We start from the raw sequence: 20,740 nt of genomic DNA on the forward strand, positions 1-20,740 counted from the left end.
TCTCTCTCTCTCTCCTGTGGGCCGCCTCTTTGGCTTGTTCTTCTTTTTCTCTTATCTCCATCTCTATCTCTTTTTGTTTCCTCTCCATGTCTTTCTTGTGGGCAGCTTCTTTGGCTTGTTCTTCTGCATCCAGTCTTGCCCGTTCCTTGGAACTCATTGTTCCTGCTTTCTTGTGCTCGCTGTACCCTCTGCAGCTTACAGCCTGGAATGTTGCAGCCCGGACTGCTTCCTTAATAGAGACTTCTAACTATCTATGCCCGAAGAGTTAGAAAGAAAAAAAAACAATTCATTTGCAAATGCCTTTTGCTGGTGTCTGCTGGCTCACAGCTTGCCGCCTCTTTAACAAAGACCCTTGTTAAAGAACTTAACACTTCTGCCTTCAGGCTGCCTTCCTCAGCCAGAAAGGAGAGAAGAAAAAAAAATTCACTGGCTCTGGTTTCAAAATCCACTCCTCTCAGCCTGCTTTCAAGCAGCTAGCAAGGAGAGAAAAAAAAATCCTACTCACTTTTGCTTTTAAACCCACCACTGTGCCACCATGTCAAGGTATTATTCCCACTTTGAACTTTAGCATCCAAAAGGCGGGGACCTGCATGTACCCTTCTAAGCTTAATTTCTAGCTTAGATCTGATAACGCTGCCACCAACCAAAAATATAGTGTTTTGGTACACTTTCTGTCCCCCAAAAACCTTCCCTGGGGAACCCAAGACTCAAATGCCTTGGGTCTTAAAACAGAGAGAAATAAACCATTCCCCCTCCCAGACTTTCCCTGAGAGATACACTGATCCAAACTCCTTGGATCCTAAAACAGAGAGGAATTAACCTTTCCCCCCGCTTCACTCCCCCCACCACTCCCTGGTGAGTTTAGACCCAATCCCCTTGAGTCTTACACAAGAAAAAAATCAATCAGGTTCTCAGAAAAGAAAGCTTTTAATTAAAGAAAGAAAAAGTAAAAACTCTCTCTGTAAAACCAAGATGGAAAATGTTTACAGGGTCTTCAGCTTATATAGACAAGAGGGAATCCTTCCCCTCTAGCCTAAGATACAAGTACAGCAAACAGAGGAAAAAATATCCTTCCAGCAAAATACACATTTGCAAATAAAGAAAACAAACGTAAAGACTAATCCACCTTCTATCTAGTACTTACTATTTGGAACATGATAGACTGTTTCAGAAAGATTGGAGAAACCTGGTTGCATGTCTGGCCCCTCTTAACTCCAAGAGAGAACAAAGAACAACCCAAAAAGCACAAACAAAGACTTCCCTCCACCAAGATTTGAAAGTATCTTGTCCCCCGATTGGTCCTTTGGTCAGGTGTCAGCCAGGTTCACTGAGCTTATTAACCCTTAACTATCTGTTTATGACAGATGCTTCAGAGAGAATGAACGGAAAATGACACTTTGTCAAGTGATCCATCCCATTTCATTCAGTCCCAACTTCTAATAGTCAGAGGTTTAGAGATACTCTCCCCCACCACGCAAAGCATGGTTTGTGTCCCTGACCATCTTGACTAATACCCACTGATGTACTTATCTTCCTAATTCTTTTTTTAACCCAGTTATTTATTTTTGGCCTTCACAACATCCCGGCAATGAGTTCCACAGGTTGACTGTGCTTTGGGTGAGGAAGTATTTCCTTCTGTTTGTTTTAAACCTGCTGCCTATTAATTTCATTAGGTGACCCCAGTTTGTGGGCTAGGTGAAGGGGTAAATACATCCCTATTGGTCATTATTTATTCATTTTGAACACTTCATTATTCCTCCTGTGTTCAACTGAACACGAAAAAAACTACAAAATGTGCATGAATCATTGTTTCCTACAGTCTTTAGAGATGCTAAAATTTCAAAGAAATCAATGGGAGTAAGAGCACCAGGGTAGGAGGATGGGGCAGGAAATCCTCTCATGAGATTTTGACCCAGCTCCAGCCTCTGCATAAAGTGATTGCACTACATATTTACAGACCCCCATTTTTCTTAAGGAAAGTTAATCACAAATCATGAGGTAAGTATTTCCAGGGGGAGAGACTGTCTGGAAAGTGTACACAAGAAGTAGTGAGATATACTGGACATAAGTATGGCTAAGGAGTTCCAGAATACCAAGCACCCTTGAGATAGTAAGGACAAGTCTGTCTATTCTATTCTGTGTCTTGATTCGTCCATTGTGCTCAACACGATAATGGCCGAGCACCTTCCGAGAGTGCATTAAACAATGTGACTAACATCCAGCACGTGTTTATTCTCTCAGCCTCTTGCCAGAGGGAGATGTGTGTGTGAAATGCAGTGCTTTGTTGTATTTTGTCTTCTCTCTCTCTCTTTCTCTCACACACACACACACACACACACACACACACACACACACACACACACACACACACACACACACTTCCTTTGCTATAGGTTTATGATAGAGAAGGCAAGGTAAAAGAAATGCATCTTGCAAAACCTCATCACCTTTCATTCTAAGTGCAAGGGTCTATGTAAAGATTTTAACAACTGGAAAGACGACACTGACAATTTTAAAATTCAAAAGTATTTTTCTCCCCTCCGAAAACTTGAGTGGTTGATTAAAGCAGCATGAGCAATGGCTAGGAAAAAAACAAAGAGCAGCGATCGGTCCTACAGCAAAATATTAAATATGTTTATTACAGTGAAAAAATAATAATGGAAGACAGAGTGTACATGCTGTAAACACCTTTAATGTAATTCTAATGTTATTGTTGCTTCTAGAGTCAGATTGTTATGGCAACAAAACAGGAGGAGAGGGGATACCAGATCGCAGCATTAATTTAATATCTCAGCTTCATTTGTTCCACATTTATGTTTCAACTCATGCATAATAAGCAATTCCAGTTAAAGGAAAAATAATATTGAAGCCCTAATAATGGTATAATGTAGTATCCACTCAATCCCCGAGTCTTGTTTTTAAAAAATGTTATGAGTCTATTCCAGTGCCAGCTGCAACACAATTTACATTATAATCAATAACCCTTGGAAAGCAGGAAGGCTAATCTTTCATGAAAACAGTTCTTCCGCACACTGAAAAATATTAACATAACTACAGCTCAGGTGGCCAAATGTCCAAGAGGTAAGTCCTTTATATCACCTTCAAAGAAACTCAGCTTCAACAGGTTTCAGAGTAGCAGCCGTGTTAGTCTGTATCCGCAAAAAGAACAGGAGTACTTGTGGCACCTTAGAGACTAGCAAATTTATTTGAGCATAAGCTTTCGTGGGCTACAGCCCACTTCATAGGACGCATAGAATGGAACATATAGTGAGGATATATTTATACATATAGAGAACATGAAAAGGTGGTTTTCTTAGAGTTGGTTGGGCAACTCCCACCTTTTCATGTTCTCTGCATGTATACATATCTCCTCACTATATGTTCCATTCTATGCGTCCAATGAAGTGGGCTGTAGCCCACGAAAGCTTATGCTCAAATAAATTTGCTAGTCTCTAAGGTGCCACAAGTACTCCTGTTCTTTCAGTTTCAACATTAGCTCCTGGTCTCTTGCCTTGTTTTGGCAAACAGTGGACACACCATACATAAGTATCCTTCAAGAGGAAGAAATGCAACAGTGACACAATCCCACTAAGGAAAAAATGGTACTGGAGAAATGGAAACTATGACCCGTACTAAGCTGAGGAATCTGATGTCTGCAGCTTACTCAGGATATAATTCCGAGGCTTTGATGTGTGGCTGGGTTTTTTTAGTCTGAAAAGTGACCTGGTAAAAATAACATCATGAGATTCCATGATCATAGTGTCTTAATGGTTTATTGGGGGCTAATTTGACCATTTTACTAGTAAACATGTTTCTCTCCCCAACACCTAGACCCAGGGGTGCCAACTATCAGAGGACATAAGACGGCATCACAAGCCCCAACTTCCAGTGCTGTAAATGCAGCCAAGGATCTGAACATTAAGCTGGGTTCTTTCTGGCTCATCCATAAACACCAAAGATTGTTCCTTGAGGTTGCATGAGCTTAACAGTTTGAAGGCAATGGGGTTGCATAGTTGGCCCTACAAATAGAAATTAGTTATCAATTATGTGGATGATGCACAAACCAGGAAAGAATCGAATTTACTCTTCCACAACCTGTGTTGGTGGAGTAAGGCTGACAGTAGTAGAAACATAAAACCTTTCTTTAAAAGTCAGAATATATAGCTCTGAATACACACAAGGTACATGTCTGCTGAGTGACAGGGTGCAATTTATTTAGACCCTTTTCAGAGCAGAATGTGCTTTAATGTGCTCTTGCTGCTTCAAGAATTGGAAAGACTATGACGAAGCCTGTACCTCAGTAACTTGAGGATCAGCAAAAAATTAATGCAGTGTTAGTATTGGGCACTGAATTAAAACAGAGAAGACTGATTTGTGCAATTGGCTAATAAACCAGCAAACCAGAAATCTTGGTTATGGGTGCATTGTGTTTTCTCACAGTGAGTGACCTATGTAAATAAGATTACAAATATATGGTATCCATAATAGTTAGGTTTTGTCTTTCATGGGCTGGGAGGTAAGCAACCCTGTTTCAGGCCTGGTCCACACTACGCTGTTAAACCAATTTTAACAGCGTTAAATCGATTTAATGCTGCACCCGTCCACACTACACTGCTCTTTATATCGATTTAAAGGGCTCTTTAAATCGATTTCTGTACTCCTACAAAACGAGAGGAGTAACGCTAAAATCAATATTACTATATCGATTTAGGGTTAGTGTGGACGCAAATTGACATTATTGGCCTCATTCTTTTACAGTAGCTAACCACAGTGCACCACTCCAGAAATCGACGCTAGCCTCGGACCACGGACGCACACCACCGAATTAATGTGCCTAGTGTGGACGTGCACAATTGACTTTATAATATCTGTTTTATAAAATCGGTTTAAGCTAATTCGAATTTATCCTGTAGTGTAGACGTACCCCCAGTCAAGTGGATCCAACTGCATGAGGATTAGAATGTGAATGATGGATCTCTAGCTACTGTTATTCCTTCAGTGACAAGTGGTCTTGCAGCTAACCACTTTCTACGGGTTTATCATCAGCATCCAAGTAAAAGAAAGGAGTTTCTTTATAAATGACTCTCAGGTTCATACTTGCACCTGTATTTCTAAACCACAAGCAAGGAAAACAAGTTCAGCTGAAGCAGTTTCTAGCTAGCAGTCACAGTGCAATTTATTCAGGAACGTATGCCCATTTTCTAATCTCTTATTTCATCCCAAATTGTTCATGGAGGACAATATTGTGAACAGCATAGCCAGTTGCTTTAACTACTCTTGTCATTCAATATTAAAAAGGTTCAAGAGAGCAAATTACCAGACTGAGCCAACAAAGGCATACCCCACCATTGTCTGCAGGAAGCTGCTTCTTGCAGCATACATTTACCTTATACAGAAGGGAAGCTCTGAAGTATGACTGCAAAACAACATCTATTTCTATCACAGCCATTTAGGAGCTCAAAGCACTCTGTATGTGACCTAAGACTGAACCCACCAGTACCTTAATTTGTTTTTCTGGACCTTTCCTTATCTCTTGTTTTGGACAACACATTCCAAGTGCTAGAGGCTGTGAAGGTAACTCCCAAGCTTGTACCAGGGCAGAACATTCCTATGTCTTGTTTCCGACAACTTTCATGTCTGTCTATGCCAAGTGCTGAGTTGTGCAGAGGACTGTTGGATATATACCTTGACAAGAGAGCAGAAGAGAACAGCATTGTGGGAAAGACTAATATAATTTGGTTAATGTGACTGCCCAAATGCTGGGTATTATGCAATATTAATGTGATGTGTACTATGCAAATAGGCCTATCACAGATGTGTTTTGGCTAATAGTAGCATAAAATAGTGTTATACTACATAAACCATGAGCAGCAGTGTTACTCAGAATATGTCTGTGAGATTCTAATAGATCAAAGCTGTTGCCGTTTCTTTTACCAACTCTGACCTGAAAATCACATGAAACAGTAAGAAAAAACAGAAACCAGAGTTAGAGTTTAACCCATCCGGCCATAACACTTAAAATCCCTAGGCAGGTCTGAAAAATCTAGATCTGAGTGTCCAAATTGAGACAAAGCAAAAGGGAACTGATTTTCAGAGGGTGGCTGGTCAGCTCTTTGAAAAATCAGGCCCTTTTGGAGGTGTTGCAAGCCAGACTCCCAAAATCTCTTTGAAAATCTTGGCTTTAAAGTAGGAGTAAACCAAACATAGTCTTTCAAGTTTTACTATGCAGCCAGCAGCTGCTTCTGTCTTTAATAGAGCAAGCTGAATAGCACACACAGTGTTGGAAGAATTTGTTTGCATGGGTCGGCAATTCATGAAACTTGACAAATAAAACCTCAATCTGAAAATAAGGTGCAAAGTAGGGGCAGGGTTAGCAGAGTTCATGGGTTCAATTGCACCCACAGAAATAAGTACTCTATCCCCGCAACATGGTGCGTCACTCCATCCATATGTCTATGGTGCTTGGAGACTAGGACACATGGGTGCATCCTGCCCTTCTCCCCAGGTGTGCCCCTAAGATGGGTTAATTCCTATGTGGCAACAATGCTCACAAGAAGTCTGAGCCAGAAAGAACAACCTTGTGTAACATTCTCTTAGCTCTTTTCACAGCTGATTCCACTTTACCAATTACTCTGTGGGTATGCAGAACAGGAGATGTAGTGGCCAAACTACCATTTGTGTGCAAATTCTTTGACTTCTTCAGAGGCAAACTTGGGTCCATTGTCAGTGAACAGAGTGTTTGGAATGCCGTATCTTCCAAGGTGGGCCTTTGGTTTGCCAGTCACTGGCTTGCTTCTTGCATCAAGTAGGACATTGACTTTCCAAAGGTTTGAACAGCAGTCAACTGTTATCAAGTCCTGCTTTTCCATGGTCAGGTGGGCAGCTTCTGTGGTAACAGAGTCTCTTTCTGCTAGCGGTTATCACATGAGCTGCATATGTCATCTTTCTATTCAAAAAAATGGAGTTGTGTATTAATTCCTAGCCAGTAAACACAGTCTTGAGCCTGTCTAAGACAGCTGTCCATGCCTAGGTGTGAGGCAGGTATTTTTGCATCACATCCTTACGTACTGAAATGGGGATGACAGCTCTCTGTCCTGAAAATGTGACTCCTTCGTCCACACTCAGATCATCTTTAATTTGAAAATATGGTTCTGCTCCCCATAGTTTTCATTTTCTGGCCACCCTGCTAGTATGAGCTTTCGTGGGTGAATACCCACTTCGTCAGATGCATGCCCACGAAAGCTCATGCTCCAAAACGTCTGTTAGTCTATAAGGTGCCACAGGATTCTTTGCTGCTTTTACAGATCCAGACTAACACGGCTACCCCTCTGATACCTGCTAGTATCACTCTTGACTATCTGTAGCTGGATATCCTTTTCCATCAGCTTCACTATTGAAACTGGGAGACAGTGCAGAATGTTAATGGATTCAGTGTTCTCATCCCTTTCCCCCAATTCACTGATGCTGAGTATATATGCCCGGCTCAGGGCATCAGTTCACACCAGTAATTACTCTGGACAATATCTGATCTCTGTCTGGTAGTGCTGGAGGAACATCAACATGAGCTGCAATTTTTTGGAAGCCCTAAGAAGGGGCTGTGCCTTAATAGTCTTTAGGGGCTTATGGTCTATGACTGTCTGGCCACAGGGTGTATTGACAGACTCACTACACTCCAAATACCACAGTCAGAAGCTCTTTTTCTATTTGGGTGTACCCTGTTCAATCTCTGACAGGGCTCTGCTGGCCTAAGCAACCAGCTGCTCCCGAAAAGCGCTACAGCCAATCATTTCTCTGGTGCATCACACTGGGGTGTCAGTGGCCATTGTAGTTGGTAGTACTTCAGGACAAGAGCATCCATTATCATTTGTTTCAGCATATTAGATGCTTTCTATTGGGAACCTGCCCAGTCCCACTCAACAACATGCCTTATGAGCTGACATATTGCTACTGCAGCCTGGTGTGGACAGAATTTGGACAGAAAATGTATCATTCCAATGAAGCACTTTTACCCCATTCTCAGCTACTGTTTGACTGCCTTGGTCTTATTGGGATCTGCTTTCATTCCCTCTGCTGTGAGCAGATGTCCAATGTATGTCACCTCACACTGGCTGGGTTGCATTTTTTCTGGTTTGAGTTTTATGTTCTTGACCGTGATCCGTTGCCATGGTGTTGTTCAGCTTCTATATTGTTACTCCCTTCTCCTACGATGAGGACAGGGGTCTGCAATTATTTTCAGCCCTGGCAGCCCTTCTAGTGCTTGGGTGAATCTTCTCTGGAACACCTCTGGTGCTGGGCTTATGCCCATTGGCACACACGGCCATCTGTAGTGACCAAATGGTGTTACAAAGGTTGTCAGCATGCTGGACTCTTTATTCAGGCTCATGAGCCAAAACTCATTCCTCACATCACATACCATAAAGCCTGTGGCTTTGGAAAGTTCTGGCAAGAAGTTATCAGTTGTAGGCCATGGCTAGTGGCATATTTTCAAAGCCTGGTTCAGTGGCTTTGGGTCTATGCAGATGTGTAACTTGCTTGTTGGCTTCTTTACCACCAACATGCTGCATACCCAGGCTGTACTAGCATAGGTGCCGACTTCCTCACTTTCCCCTGGCCTCACCTCACCCCTTCCACAAGGCCCCTCCACCCCTGCCACGCCCCCACTCCAACCCCTTCCCCAAACTCCCTGCCCCAACTCCACCCCCTCCCTGCCCCTATTCCAACTTCTCCCTCAAATCCCCGCCCCAGCCCATCCTCTTCGCCTGCGCACACCGCGTTTGATGCCTATGGTCAGTCTTGAGGCAGTGGTGAGCTGCAGAGGGGTGCAGAGCCTTATTCACCAATTAGATAAAATAAGTTTTACTTTCCTGCTGTTAAGTATCAGAGGGGTAGCCGTGTTAGTCTGGATCTGTAAAAGCAGCAAAGAATCCTATGGCACCTTATAGACTAACAGACCTTTTGGAGCATGAGCTTTCGTGGGTGAATACCCACTTCGTCAGATGCATGTAGTGGAAATTTCCAGGGGCAGGTATATATATGCAAGCAAGCTAGAGATAATGAGCTTAGTTCAATCAGGGAGGATGAGGCCCTGTTCTAGCAGTTGAGGTGTGAAAACCAAGGGAGGAGAAACTGGTTCTGTAGTTGGCAAGCCATTCACAGTCTTTGTTTAATCCTGAGCAGATGGTGTCAAAGTTGCAGATGAACTGAAGCTCAGCAGTTGCTCTTTGAAGTCTGGTCCTGAAGTTTTTTTGCTGCAGGATGGCCACCTTAAGGTCTGCTATAGTGTGGCCAGGGAGGTTGAAGTGTTCTCCTACAGGTTTTTGTATATTGCCATTCCTAATATCTGATTTGCGTCCATTTATCCTTTTCCATAGAGACTGTCCAGTTTGGCCAATGTACATAGCAGAGGGGCATTGCTGGCATATGATGGAATAGATTACATTGGTGGACGTGCAGGTGAATGAACCGGTGATGGTGTGGCTGATCTGGTTAGGTCCTATGATGGTGTCGCTGGTGTAGATATGTGGGCAGAGTTGGCATCGAGGTTTGTTGCATGGATTGGTTCCTGAGCTAGAGTTACTATGGTGTGGTGTGCAGTTACTGGTGAGAATATGTTTCAAGTAGGCAGGTTGTCTGTGGGAGAGGACTGGCCTGCCACCCAAGGCCTGTGAAAGTGTGGGATCATTGTCCAGGATGAGTTGTAGATCCCTGATGATGTGTTGGAGGGGTTTTAGCTGGGGACTGGATGTGATGGCCAGTGGAGTCCTGTTGGTTTCTTTCTTGAGTTTGTCTTGCAATAGGAGGCTTCTGGGTACACGTCTGGCTCTGTTGATCTGTTTCCTTATTTCCTCGTGCAGGTATTGTAGTTTTGAGAATGCTTGGTGGAGATTTTGTAGGTGTTGGTCTCTGTCTGAGGGGTTAGAGCAGATGCGGTTGTACCTCAGTGCTTGGCTGTAGACAAAGGATTGTGTGATGTGCCCGGGATGGAAGCTGGAGGCATGAAGGTAGGCATAGCGGTCGGTAGGTTTTTGGTATAGGGTAGTGTTAATGTGACCATCACTTATTTGCACCATGGTGTCTAGGAAGTGGACCTCCCATGTAGAATGGTACAGGCTGAGGTTGATGGTGGGGTGGAAGCTGTTGAAATCGTGGTGGAATTTTTCCAGAGTCTCCTTCCCATGGGTCCAGATGATGAAGATGTCATCAATGTAGCATAGGTAGAGAAGGGGCGTGAGTGGACGAGAGCTGAAGAAGCTTTGTTCCAGGTCGGCCATAAAAATATTGGCATATTGTGGGGCCATGCGGGTGCCCATAGCGGTGCCACTGATCTGGAGATATATATTGTCATCAAATTTGAAATAGTTGTGTGTGAGAATAAAGGCACAGAGCTCAGTAGCCAGTTGTTCTGTGACATCATCAGGGATACTGTTCCTGACAGCTTGTATTCCATCTGTGTGTGGGATGTTTGTGTAGAGAGCCTCTACATCCATGGTGGCTAGGATGGTGTTCTCTGGAAGGTCATCAATGCATTGTAGTTTCCTCAGGAAATCAGTGGTGTCACGGAGGTAGCTGGGAGTGGTGGTGGCATAGGGTCTGAGTAGACAGTAGAAACCAACAGGACTCCACTGGCCATCACATACAGTCCTCAGCTAAAACCCCTCCAACGCATCATCAGGGATCTACAACTCATCCTGGACAATGATCCCACACTTTCACAGGCCTTGGGTGGCAGGCCAGTCCTCTCCCACAGACAACCTGCCAACCTGAAACATATTCTCACCAGTAACTGCACACCACACCATAGTAACTCTAGCTCAGGAACCAATCCATGCAACAAATCTCGATGCCAACTCTGCCCACATATCTACACCAGCGACACCATCATAGGACCTAACCAGATCAGCCACACCATCACCAGTTCATTCACCTGCACGTCCACCAATGTAATCTATTCCATCATATGCCAGCAATGCCCCTCTGCTATGTACATTGGCCACACTGGACAGTCTCTATGGAAAAGGATAAATGGACACAAATCAGATATTAGGAATGGCAATACACAAAAACCTGTAGGAGAACACTTCAACCTCCCTGGCCACACTATAGCAAACCTTAAGGTGGCCATCCTGCAGCAAAAAAACTTCAGGACCAGACTTCAGAGAGCAACTGCTGAGCTTCAGTTCATCTGCAACTTTGACACCATCAGCTCAGGATTAAACAAAGACTGTGAATGGCTTGCCAACTACAAAACCAGTTTCTCCTCCCTTGGTTTTCACACCTCAACTGCTAGAACAGGGCCTCATCCTCCCTGATTGAACTAAGCTCATTATCTCTAGCTTGCTTGCATATATATATACCTGCCCCTGGAAATTTCCACTACATGCATCTGACGAAGTGGGTATTCACCCACGAAAGCTCATGCCCCAAAAGGTCTGTTAGTCTACAAGGTGCCACAGGATTCTTTGCTGCTTTTCTGCTGTTGTCATCCTCCTGCCTGGCCAAGTCAATGTACAGATCAAACTGCTCCTTCCACCAGATCCACTGCTGGAGTAAGTTTGTGTCGGCAAAATCCAGGGCTTTGGAGGGCTTCAAACTGAACTCCATGGCTCATGCTGCCAGCCACTGCACTTCAGAGAACTCACCACTCAGATGCTGCCACCATATGCAGGTAATCCCTGTGCACTGCTCTGTCCATATGGCTGAGTTGCTTCCACCCTTTTTTCATTTCCCTAATGTCCCCTCCCTCCATAATTGTCCCTCCAGGTACATGGGCTCACTGATTCCAGTTCCACTTATGATACAGTCCATGCATATAATGCTCCATCTTGGCATGGGTAAACAGATGTTTAGATCAAGATGGAATATTGCAGCAGGGAACTGATTGTCTCCCGGGGGCCATTTGCAAGATGTCTGCATCTTGCTAAAAGCTGCACCTGCTAAACTGTCAGTGTTCCCCATCCCACTCACTAAACCCTGGACACCCTGCTCTATAACATAAGGAATGACTTGAAACACTGTTTGAATTATAATGAATCACCCATACTACTGCTTCCCTTTGTCCTATTATTGCCCATTTTCCCTGACCATCCGCTATTTTCCAGAACTGTTAAGAATACTTATCAAAGAATTATTCTCTGAGTGGGGAAGTTATTAGCACCCTAGTCAAATTCAGATGTTTTTTCAAATACAACAGTGGCACTTGTAAAACTTTGCTTCACAATTGCCTGTCCAGCCAGCCAGCTGGGGTTTTGGTCTCCCCACACAGTTGCACTATAGCAACTCCGCTGAGGGCTGACAACAAAGACAGTGAGCATGGATCACAGACAAGGCTGGCAATTTGTCAGCCTTGACCAGAGCACGTTCTTTGACATCTTTAATGGTAAGAAAGTTGAAAACATCTGCTGATATCTCTCAGATGACATTGACTTCATTTGAGAGAGAGAGTCTGTGATTTGTTCTCCCTCCCTCACACCACACACACACAGGAGCAGATCCACAACCTCCTTAAAATAAAAATGCGTCTGAGACTGTCCATCTCTTTTGGCTCCATTATCCCAGTTGGGATTAATGTAACAATATCTGTACTGCTTCTAACCCTGAAGCAGAACTTTACAGTGGGTTTGAACTTTTTAAACTTTGTAATATTAAATGAATTTGCTTTTCTATAATGCTCATCTTCTGATGCTCTGGAAGCCATTCACATACATTAACGAAAGCTCCACCACACTCCCATGTGATAGATGAGAGACATACAGTTTCTGCAGATCTCGCTTCTAGGACTGAAAACTGCACTCTTTGAGCTACTGCTATGTGATAACTGCAGATGAATGTTGACTTTAATGGCTCTTGGGGAGCTCTCAATCACTAAAATTCAGCAAGCTCGAGGGGTTGATTATAGCTTCTGTTTGGCTATTCACAGCCACATTAAGCACTAGTTTAGGACAGAGAATGAAGATGATAGCCAAGAGGAATTGTAGGTAAGCAGAAGGTTGTTGGCAGTTGACCAGGACACAACATTCAACAGTTCAATTCTTTAAAAACAAACAAACAAAAAAACCACCACACCATGGGATCTATTTTGCAATGATCACAAGTCAGGACCTCTGTTTTACATCTCCTCGAAGAACTGGCACTCCCAGCAGCACAGGATCCCATAATAACATGGTGGAGCATTAGTTCAATACGTTTATGTTTGTATTATAGTAGCACATAGAGGCCTCCACTGAGATTGAGACAACCCCCCCATCATGTTATGTGCATTGCAGACAAATAGAGACAGCCCAGGCTACAAAAAGCTTCTAATCTAAACAGAGGCCTAGAGTGGTGAACAGTCTTGCCCGAAGTAGGTCAGTGGCTAACTCAGGAATAGAGCCCAGGTCTCCTGACTACTGCTCCTGTGCCCTTTTAACTGAGCCTCACTGCCAGATTTTATTGAAGTCCCAAACCAGAGCTTCGTCTCCAGGCCCTCTGTCAGGCTTAATATCATGGCAGGGCTTGGTTTTCTGACATTTCAGTCTTTCACCGACCTTCCTACCATAACTGACTTGACTTTACAATGAAAACAGGTGAGCAAATTAGCTGTGCTTAATGTAGTCAGCATTCCTCATCTCACCCAGGATGGTTTTTCCTGGCAAAAGGTCCATCTAGCCCAGTATCCTGTCTTCCGACAGTGGCCAGTGCCAGGTGCCCCAGAGGGAATAAACAGAACAAGTGATCCATCCCCTGTCGCTCATTCCCAGCTTCTGTCAAACAGAGGCTAGGGGCACCATCGCTGCCCATCCCGGCTAATAGCCATTGATAAACCTATCCTCCATGAATTTATCTAGCTCTTGTTTGAACTCTGTTATGGTCTTGGCCTTCACAACATTCTCTGGCAAAGAGTTCCACAGGTTGACTGTGCATTGTGTGAAGAAATACTTCCTTTTATTTGTTTTAAACCTGCTGTCTATTCATTTGGTGACCTTCTAGTTCTTGTGTTATAAGGCAGTGTCATTTACTACTTCTCGTACCTACTTTCTGTACACCAGTCATGATTTTATAGATCTCTATCATATCTCCCCCTGGCCGTTTCTTTTCCAAGCTGAAAGGTCCCAGTTTTATTAATCTCTCCTCATATGGAAGCCATTCCATACCCCTAATCATTTTTGTTGCCATTTTCTGAACCTTTTCCAATTCCAATATATCTTTTTTGAGATGGGGTGACCACATCTGCACACAGTATTCAAGATGTGGGTATACCATGGATTTATAGAGGCAACATGATATTTTCTGCCCTTTCTTAATTATTCCCAGCATTCTGTTTGCTTTTTTGACTGCCGCTGCACATTGAGTGGATGTTTTCAGAGAACTATCCACAATGACTCCAAGATCTTTCTTGAGTGGAAACAGCTAATTTATACCCCCATCATTTTATATCTATAGTTGGGATGTGCTTTACTTTGCATTTATCAACATTGAATTTCATCTGCTATTTTGTTGCCCAGTCATCCAGTTTTGAAAGATCCTTTTTAGCTCTTTGCAGTCTGCCTGGGTCTTAACTAACTTCAGCAATTTTGTACCATCTGCAAATTTTGCCACCTCACTGTTTACTCCTTTTTCCAGATCATTTATGAATATGTTGAATAGGACTGGTCCCAGAAAAGAACCCTGGGGGACACTACTATTTCCCTTTCTCTATTCTGAGAATTGACCATTTATACCTAGCCTTTGGTTCCTATCTTTTAACCAGTTACCAATCCATGCAAGCACCTTCCCTCTTATCCTGTGGCAGCTTACTTTGCATAAGAGCCTTTGGTGAGGGACCCTACCAAAGGCTTTCTGAAAATCTAAGTACACTATATCCACTGGATCCCTTTGGTCCATGTTTGTTGACCCCCTCAAAGAATGCTAGTAGATTGGTGAGGCATGATTTCCCTTTACTAAAACCATGTTGACTCTTCCTCAAGAAATTATGCTCATCTATATGTCTGACAATACTGTTCTCTATTATAGTTTGTAATTGCTGGGATCACCTCTGAAGTCCTTTTTAAAAACTGGCATCACATTAGCTATCCTCCAGTTATCTGGTACAAAAGCTGATTTAAATGATAGGTTACAGACTACATTTAGTAGTTCTGCAATTTCACATTTGAGTTCCTTCAGAACTCTTGGGTGAATACCATCTGGTCCTGGTGACTTATTGCTGTTTAATTTATCAATTTGTTCCAAAACCTCCTCTAACAATACCTCAATCTGGGACATTTCCTCAGATCTGTCACCTAAAAATAATGGCTCAGGTTTGGGAATCTCCCTCACATCCTCAGCCGTGAAGACCAATGCAAATAATTCATTTAGTTTCTCTGCAATGGCCTTATCATCCTTGAGTGCTCCTTTAGCACCTCCATCATCCAGTGGCCCCACTGGTGGTTTAGCTGGTTTCCTGCTTCTGATGTACCTAAAAAATTGCTATTACTTTTTTTCTTTTATGGTATAAAAGCAGTAGAGGCCATTGCGTAAGTCTTGGCTCCAGAGGACTGGTTTTTTCCCCCTCCCCACAGGTACATATGGACCCATGGTTAGCTTAGTAGTCTTCTCATTGGGTTTGCCATGCCTTGGCACTACACATTTAAATGCCTGCCACTGACAGTGACAAACCATCTTTCTGAGACTAGTAGATGGAGCAGTACACAATGTAGTTATGTTCCTGAAAAATGCTACTTTAAGCGAAATGATGTTAAGAGAATCCAATTTCCCTTTAAGAATGAATGTAAATGGGGGGAGGGTAGGTTCCAGGGAATTTTTTTTCACCAGACAACAGACAGGAAGAGGCAAGATGGGGTGCAGCAAGAGGTGGGGCGGGAGTGTGGGGGAAGGGGTGGAGAGGGGGTAGGGCCTGGGACAGAGGGGGAGGGGTTGTCCTGGGCCCCGCATCTCCCTAGGGATGGCCATGCTTTCTAGTCATACTTCCCACTGTTCACCAACCGATGGGACAAAGAGCGCCTTACTCCCCAGAGCTTCAGGCCACAAGGGTTACATTTGCACTAGCCCACTGCACATAGGTGAATTTCACCTTTAATTAATATTGAAGGTTCCTTGATGCCTTATATAATGGGGGGGTTGCCACACGCACCCCAATTCCCACAGCTGTGCAGTTGCTGGTAGCATCTGTCCCAGATGTGGCTGTAGTTCAATGGTGCTCCACAGGAGAATGGTTAAGGCACAACATCAGAAATCTGGGCCAGATGAATTCAGCGGGAATAGGTGCTCACATCTGAAAAGAAACAGGGCATATACTGAAGGGTCTAAATGGTCTTAGGCCCAGATCCTCAAAGGTATTTAGGTGCCGAACTCATTAATTTCAGTGGGAGTTAGGTGCCTAAACACCTTTGAGGATCTGGACTGTGAGTATCTAATTTAAGGTATCTAGATTTTGACCTTCATCTGTGTGAGTTCATGAAACTTCCCTAGCCCACAAGAGTACTGCCAAGCTAAATCCATTCATACCTGTAAAGCACCCTGAAATCCTTGGCTAGAAGGCACTATGCAAAGAGTTATCATTATATAGGGTCTAGAGCATGGATGATGAAAGGCACAACAGACGTGTAAAAAATAGGACTGCTATTAAAAGCAAGTGGTTACCATACAGGATGGATGGAGATACTAGAGTGCTGACCACATCATTAAAAAAAAAAAAAAAAAAAAAAAGTCCACAATATTCTTGCCAGACACAGGAAATAAGAGCAGAGATGAACTTTCAGTCATACAAAGAAAGGTCACCGTGCACCTTTGTTTCCCTTTGGTCTGCAAAAAACTAGAACAAGGTTCAGTGGAGAAAATGGGGAGCCATTATGCAGAACGATGAAAGAGGGAGAAAGAATAAGGTTGAAAAGAGAATGTGTTAAAAGGGAGGGGGTGTAATAAAAAAAAATGGGCCAAGTAGCCCTGCAGAGAAGCCTTACGCAGGGAGAGGGGAGAAAAGAAGATCAAAAGGAAAGAGAGCCAATTAGTCAATCAAAGGGTAATGAGCCCAGTTTGGAGATAACGGGGAATCATTTTAGGCAGCTGTGGCGCGAGGAGATTCGGCGCAGGCTAGCGGACGGCTGTGTGGTTTAGCAGAATGCAGGGCAACGCATAGCAGTAGAGAGATGGTTGTCCTCACTGTTATTTACTCCTCTCCCTCCTGCCTTTGCTGCTAATGTATTTTGTCATTTTCCTCTGTTTTGGAATCACTCACTGTCACCACCTTGGTTTTTCTAATCTGTTCCCCAGCTGCTTGGAATTGTGCCCCTTTGTGTCAGAACACGGCTCCTTCCCCTTTGATCAAATAATTGCCTTTTTATCCAGCAATCCCTTTTGTCTTCTCCACTGGTAGCCTGATCATTTATCATTTAACCCTTCCCCCTGTGATGTCATCCCTCCCTTTTTATCTCCAGCTTCTCCTTTATCCAAATAACCTCGCTCCAGTCCTCTCCAGAGCCAAAAGCAAGTGTCTTGGTTTCACACTCAATGTGACTATCCGCTAGGGCTAATCCCACTAGTTCCAGCATATAAATAGTGGTATTCCCCATGGGTCTATACTGGGCCCAGTCCTATTCAACATATTCATAAATGATCTGGAAAAAAGGGTAAACAGTGAGGTGGCAAAATTTGCAGATGATACAAAACTACTCAAGATAGTTATGTCCCAGGCAGACTGTGAAGAGCTACAAAAGGATCTCTCAAAAATATGTGACTGGGCAACAAAATGGCAGATGAAATTCAGTGCTGATAAATGCAAAGTGGTGCACATTGGAAAACATAATCCCAACCATATGTATAAAATGATGGAGTCTAAATTAGCTGTTGTCACTCAAAAAGAGATCTTGAAAGTCCTCTGAAAACATCCACTTAATGTGCAGTGGCAGTCAAAAAAGCGAACAGAATGTTGGGAATCATTACGAAAGGTACAGATGTTAAGACAGAAAATAGCATGTTGCCTCTATACAAAGCCATGGTAGGCCCACATCTTGAATATTGTGTGCAGATGTAGTTGCCCCATCTCAAAAAAGATATATTGGAATTGGAAAAGGTTCAGAAAAGGGCAACAAAAATGATTAGGGGTATGGAATGGCTTCCATATGAGGAGAGATTAATAAAGACTGGGACTCTTTAGCTTGGAAAAGAGATGACTAACGGGGGATATGATCGAGGTCAATAAACTCATGACTGGTGTGGAGAAACTAAATAAGGAAGTATTATTTACTCCTTATCATAACACAAGAACTAGGGGTCACCTAATTAAATTAATAGGCAGATTTAAAACAAACAAAAGGAAGTTTTTTTTCACACGACACACAGTCAACCTGTGGAACTGCTTGCCAGAGGATGTTGTGAAAGCCAAGACTATAACAGGGTTTAAAAAAGAACTAGACAAGTTCATGGAGGATAGGTCCATCAATAGCTATTAGCCAGGATGGGCAAGGATGGTGTCCCTAGCCTCTGTTTGCCAGAAGCTGGGAATGGGTGACAGGAGATGGATCACTTGATGATTAGCTGTTCAGTTCGTTCCCTCTGGGGCACCTGGCATTGGCCACTGTTGGAAGACAGGATACTAGGCTAGATGGCGCTTTGGTCTGACCCAGTATGGCTGTTCTTATGTTCTGTATCTTAACTGGAGAAGAAGCCTTTTCCATGGTTACTGTCTCCCTCGTAGCATCTCCTGAAGCACTGGCATCTTGCGTACTCCATTTTTACTGGCCTGGTGAAACCGCCCTTTACCCCCATAACAGGAAAGTACGTTCTGCTGACCCCTATGCCTCCTGTAGCAGTGTTCATAGATGGCAGCTGGGTTTATATGGCGAGTCTGGGTTTGTAAACACTGCAGCTGGCAGCCTGCTTCCCAGCCCAAGAGCAAAAACATTTCCCACTGTTGAATGAAAAATGCACATTGGCTTTTAAATCTGTATTTTGAAAACTAGGTTTTGAACTGGCAACCTGCTGTCTGTGGATGCCGCCTGAGCAGAGTGATAAGGAGTTTCTTACTCCAGCCATAGTTCCTGGTCTATTTCACCCCAGGGTAAATCAGACTCCTCTGCCACCCTCTGTCTAAATTGTCTGTCATGATGCCTTCCCATAAGTAGCAAGAGCCCTGGCTATAAAGTCCTAATACTTGAGCAAGAAAATACACACCTCTCAGTTCCTCACACGTTACAGACACACAAACGCAAGAGGCTGTGGACCACTTCTCAAGATTTTGAGGTAGCTTATGTTTGCAAGATTTGTCCTCTTCTTTTTTGTCCTTTTCACCCCTTTCCTCTGTCTGTTCTTCCCTAAATAGCAAGCTAAATAAAATTTACAAATTCGCCTTTCAAAATTTTCTCCTTAACCCCCTGAGACAGATGCGTCCTCAGTGGGTGATCAGATCCCACATAATCTGTAGGGTATTAGTTGCCTTGTCTCCTGCCTGTGTTTTGTTGGGAATGCTGCCACTGGGTGATGGGGGGGGAGGTGTCCCTCCCTAATTGCTCCACATTCCATTGCCAGGACATCAGTCCCACTCCAAACCTGAAACTGCATTACTCCCTCTTCTGAGAGGGGCCCACTCTTGTCTGGTAGCCACCAGTGCCAATAATTTTGCCATGTCACCTAAAACCCCCCTCCAGGGATAGTCACAGGGAAGTGTGACCTGGGCCACCAACTTTGCCCCTGAGCTCCAAGGTTCGCAATTCCCCACTTTGTCATCTGTGTACTGCCGGAAAACACCGCTGGCCATATCCTGAGGATGCCTGTTGGCGAGTTAAAGGAGTAGCCACATTTTAATTTCTTAGCCACTTGTGCCTTTTCTTCCAATATTTACCTTCAACATGTTCACACACTCACAAGAAAGAAGGTAAAAAACTAACATTTGCTCATTAATTTATAGGACCACTAAACAGAAGGAACAGAGATTTAAACAGTGAACAACCTAGTAGTGCCAGAAACTGTCACAGTTCAAGTGCCCTAAATGACACATCTTCAGGAAACATGCCAGTAAACCAATGACTCTCCAACGGGCTCCTGTACCTTTTTTTTTTTTCTTCAAATGGGACCCGCAAAAGGGGAGGGGGCAGGGGAAAGGGTTGTCTTTGGTTTTGCTTCATGATGTATAAAGGCCTCAAAGATATGTGTGTGTTTGTTTGTTTATAAATAAGGATTTTTCCCCTGGTAGTTTGTAAGTTATCTTAAAATTATCAGAAATATAAAATCCTGATTTCCCGGAGTTTGCTAGAAGACTGCAGAAGGAGCATCTTCACCCCCCAGTTAACGGGCATTGGAGGAGTCTGGATCTTTCACAAAGAAAGCTTTCCTCTCAGAGGGTTTGCCAACAAATTCAGTTAAACAGGTGTTAAAATGAGCCAAGATTTCAGTCAGACTCAAAATTCCCTTTCTCCTTCACCTGTCCATGATTCCGTCTCTTGTGATGTAATGCCAACAGTCCTCTAGAAAACCCTGGGAAGCCAAGACCTAATATTTCAAATGGAAAACACAAGCTAGAATTATTGTTCTTGTGAGAATGGTGAAAGGCAAAGTACTGTCATGGATCAAAAACTGGCAGAAAAAGAAGAGAACGCAATGGTAAATTTTCATAATGGCAAAAGGTTATCTGTGAAGTGCCTCATGTAGGTCCGGTTAGGTTAATATCTTTATTAATTACACTCTCAAAAATGAAGTTAAAAGGATATTATTAAGATTGCAAAGTCAAGCACTCAAAAGTTAGGAAATCCCAGAATTCATTAGGTAGCACGTG

This window comes from Gopherus flavomarginatus, chromosome 1 (genome assembly GCF_025201925.1).
Source record: "Gopherus flavomarginatus isolate rGopFla2 chromosome 1, rGopFla2.mat.asm, whole genome shotgun sequence".
NCBI classification, from domain to species: Eukaryota; Metazoa; Chordata; order Testudines; family Testudinidae; genus Gopherus; species Gopherus flavomarginatus.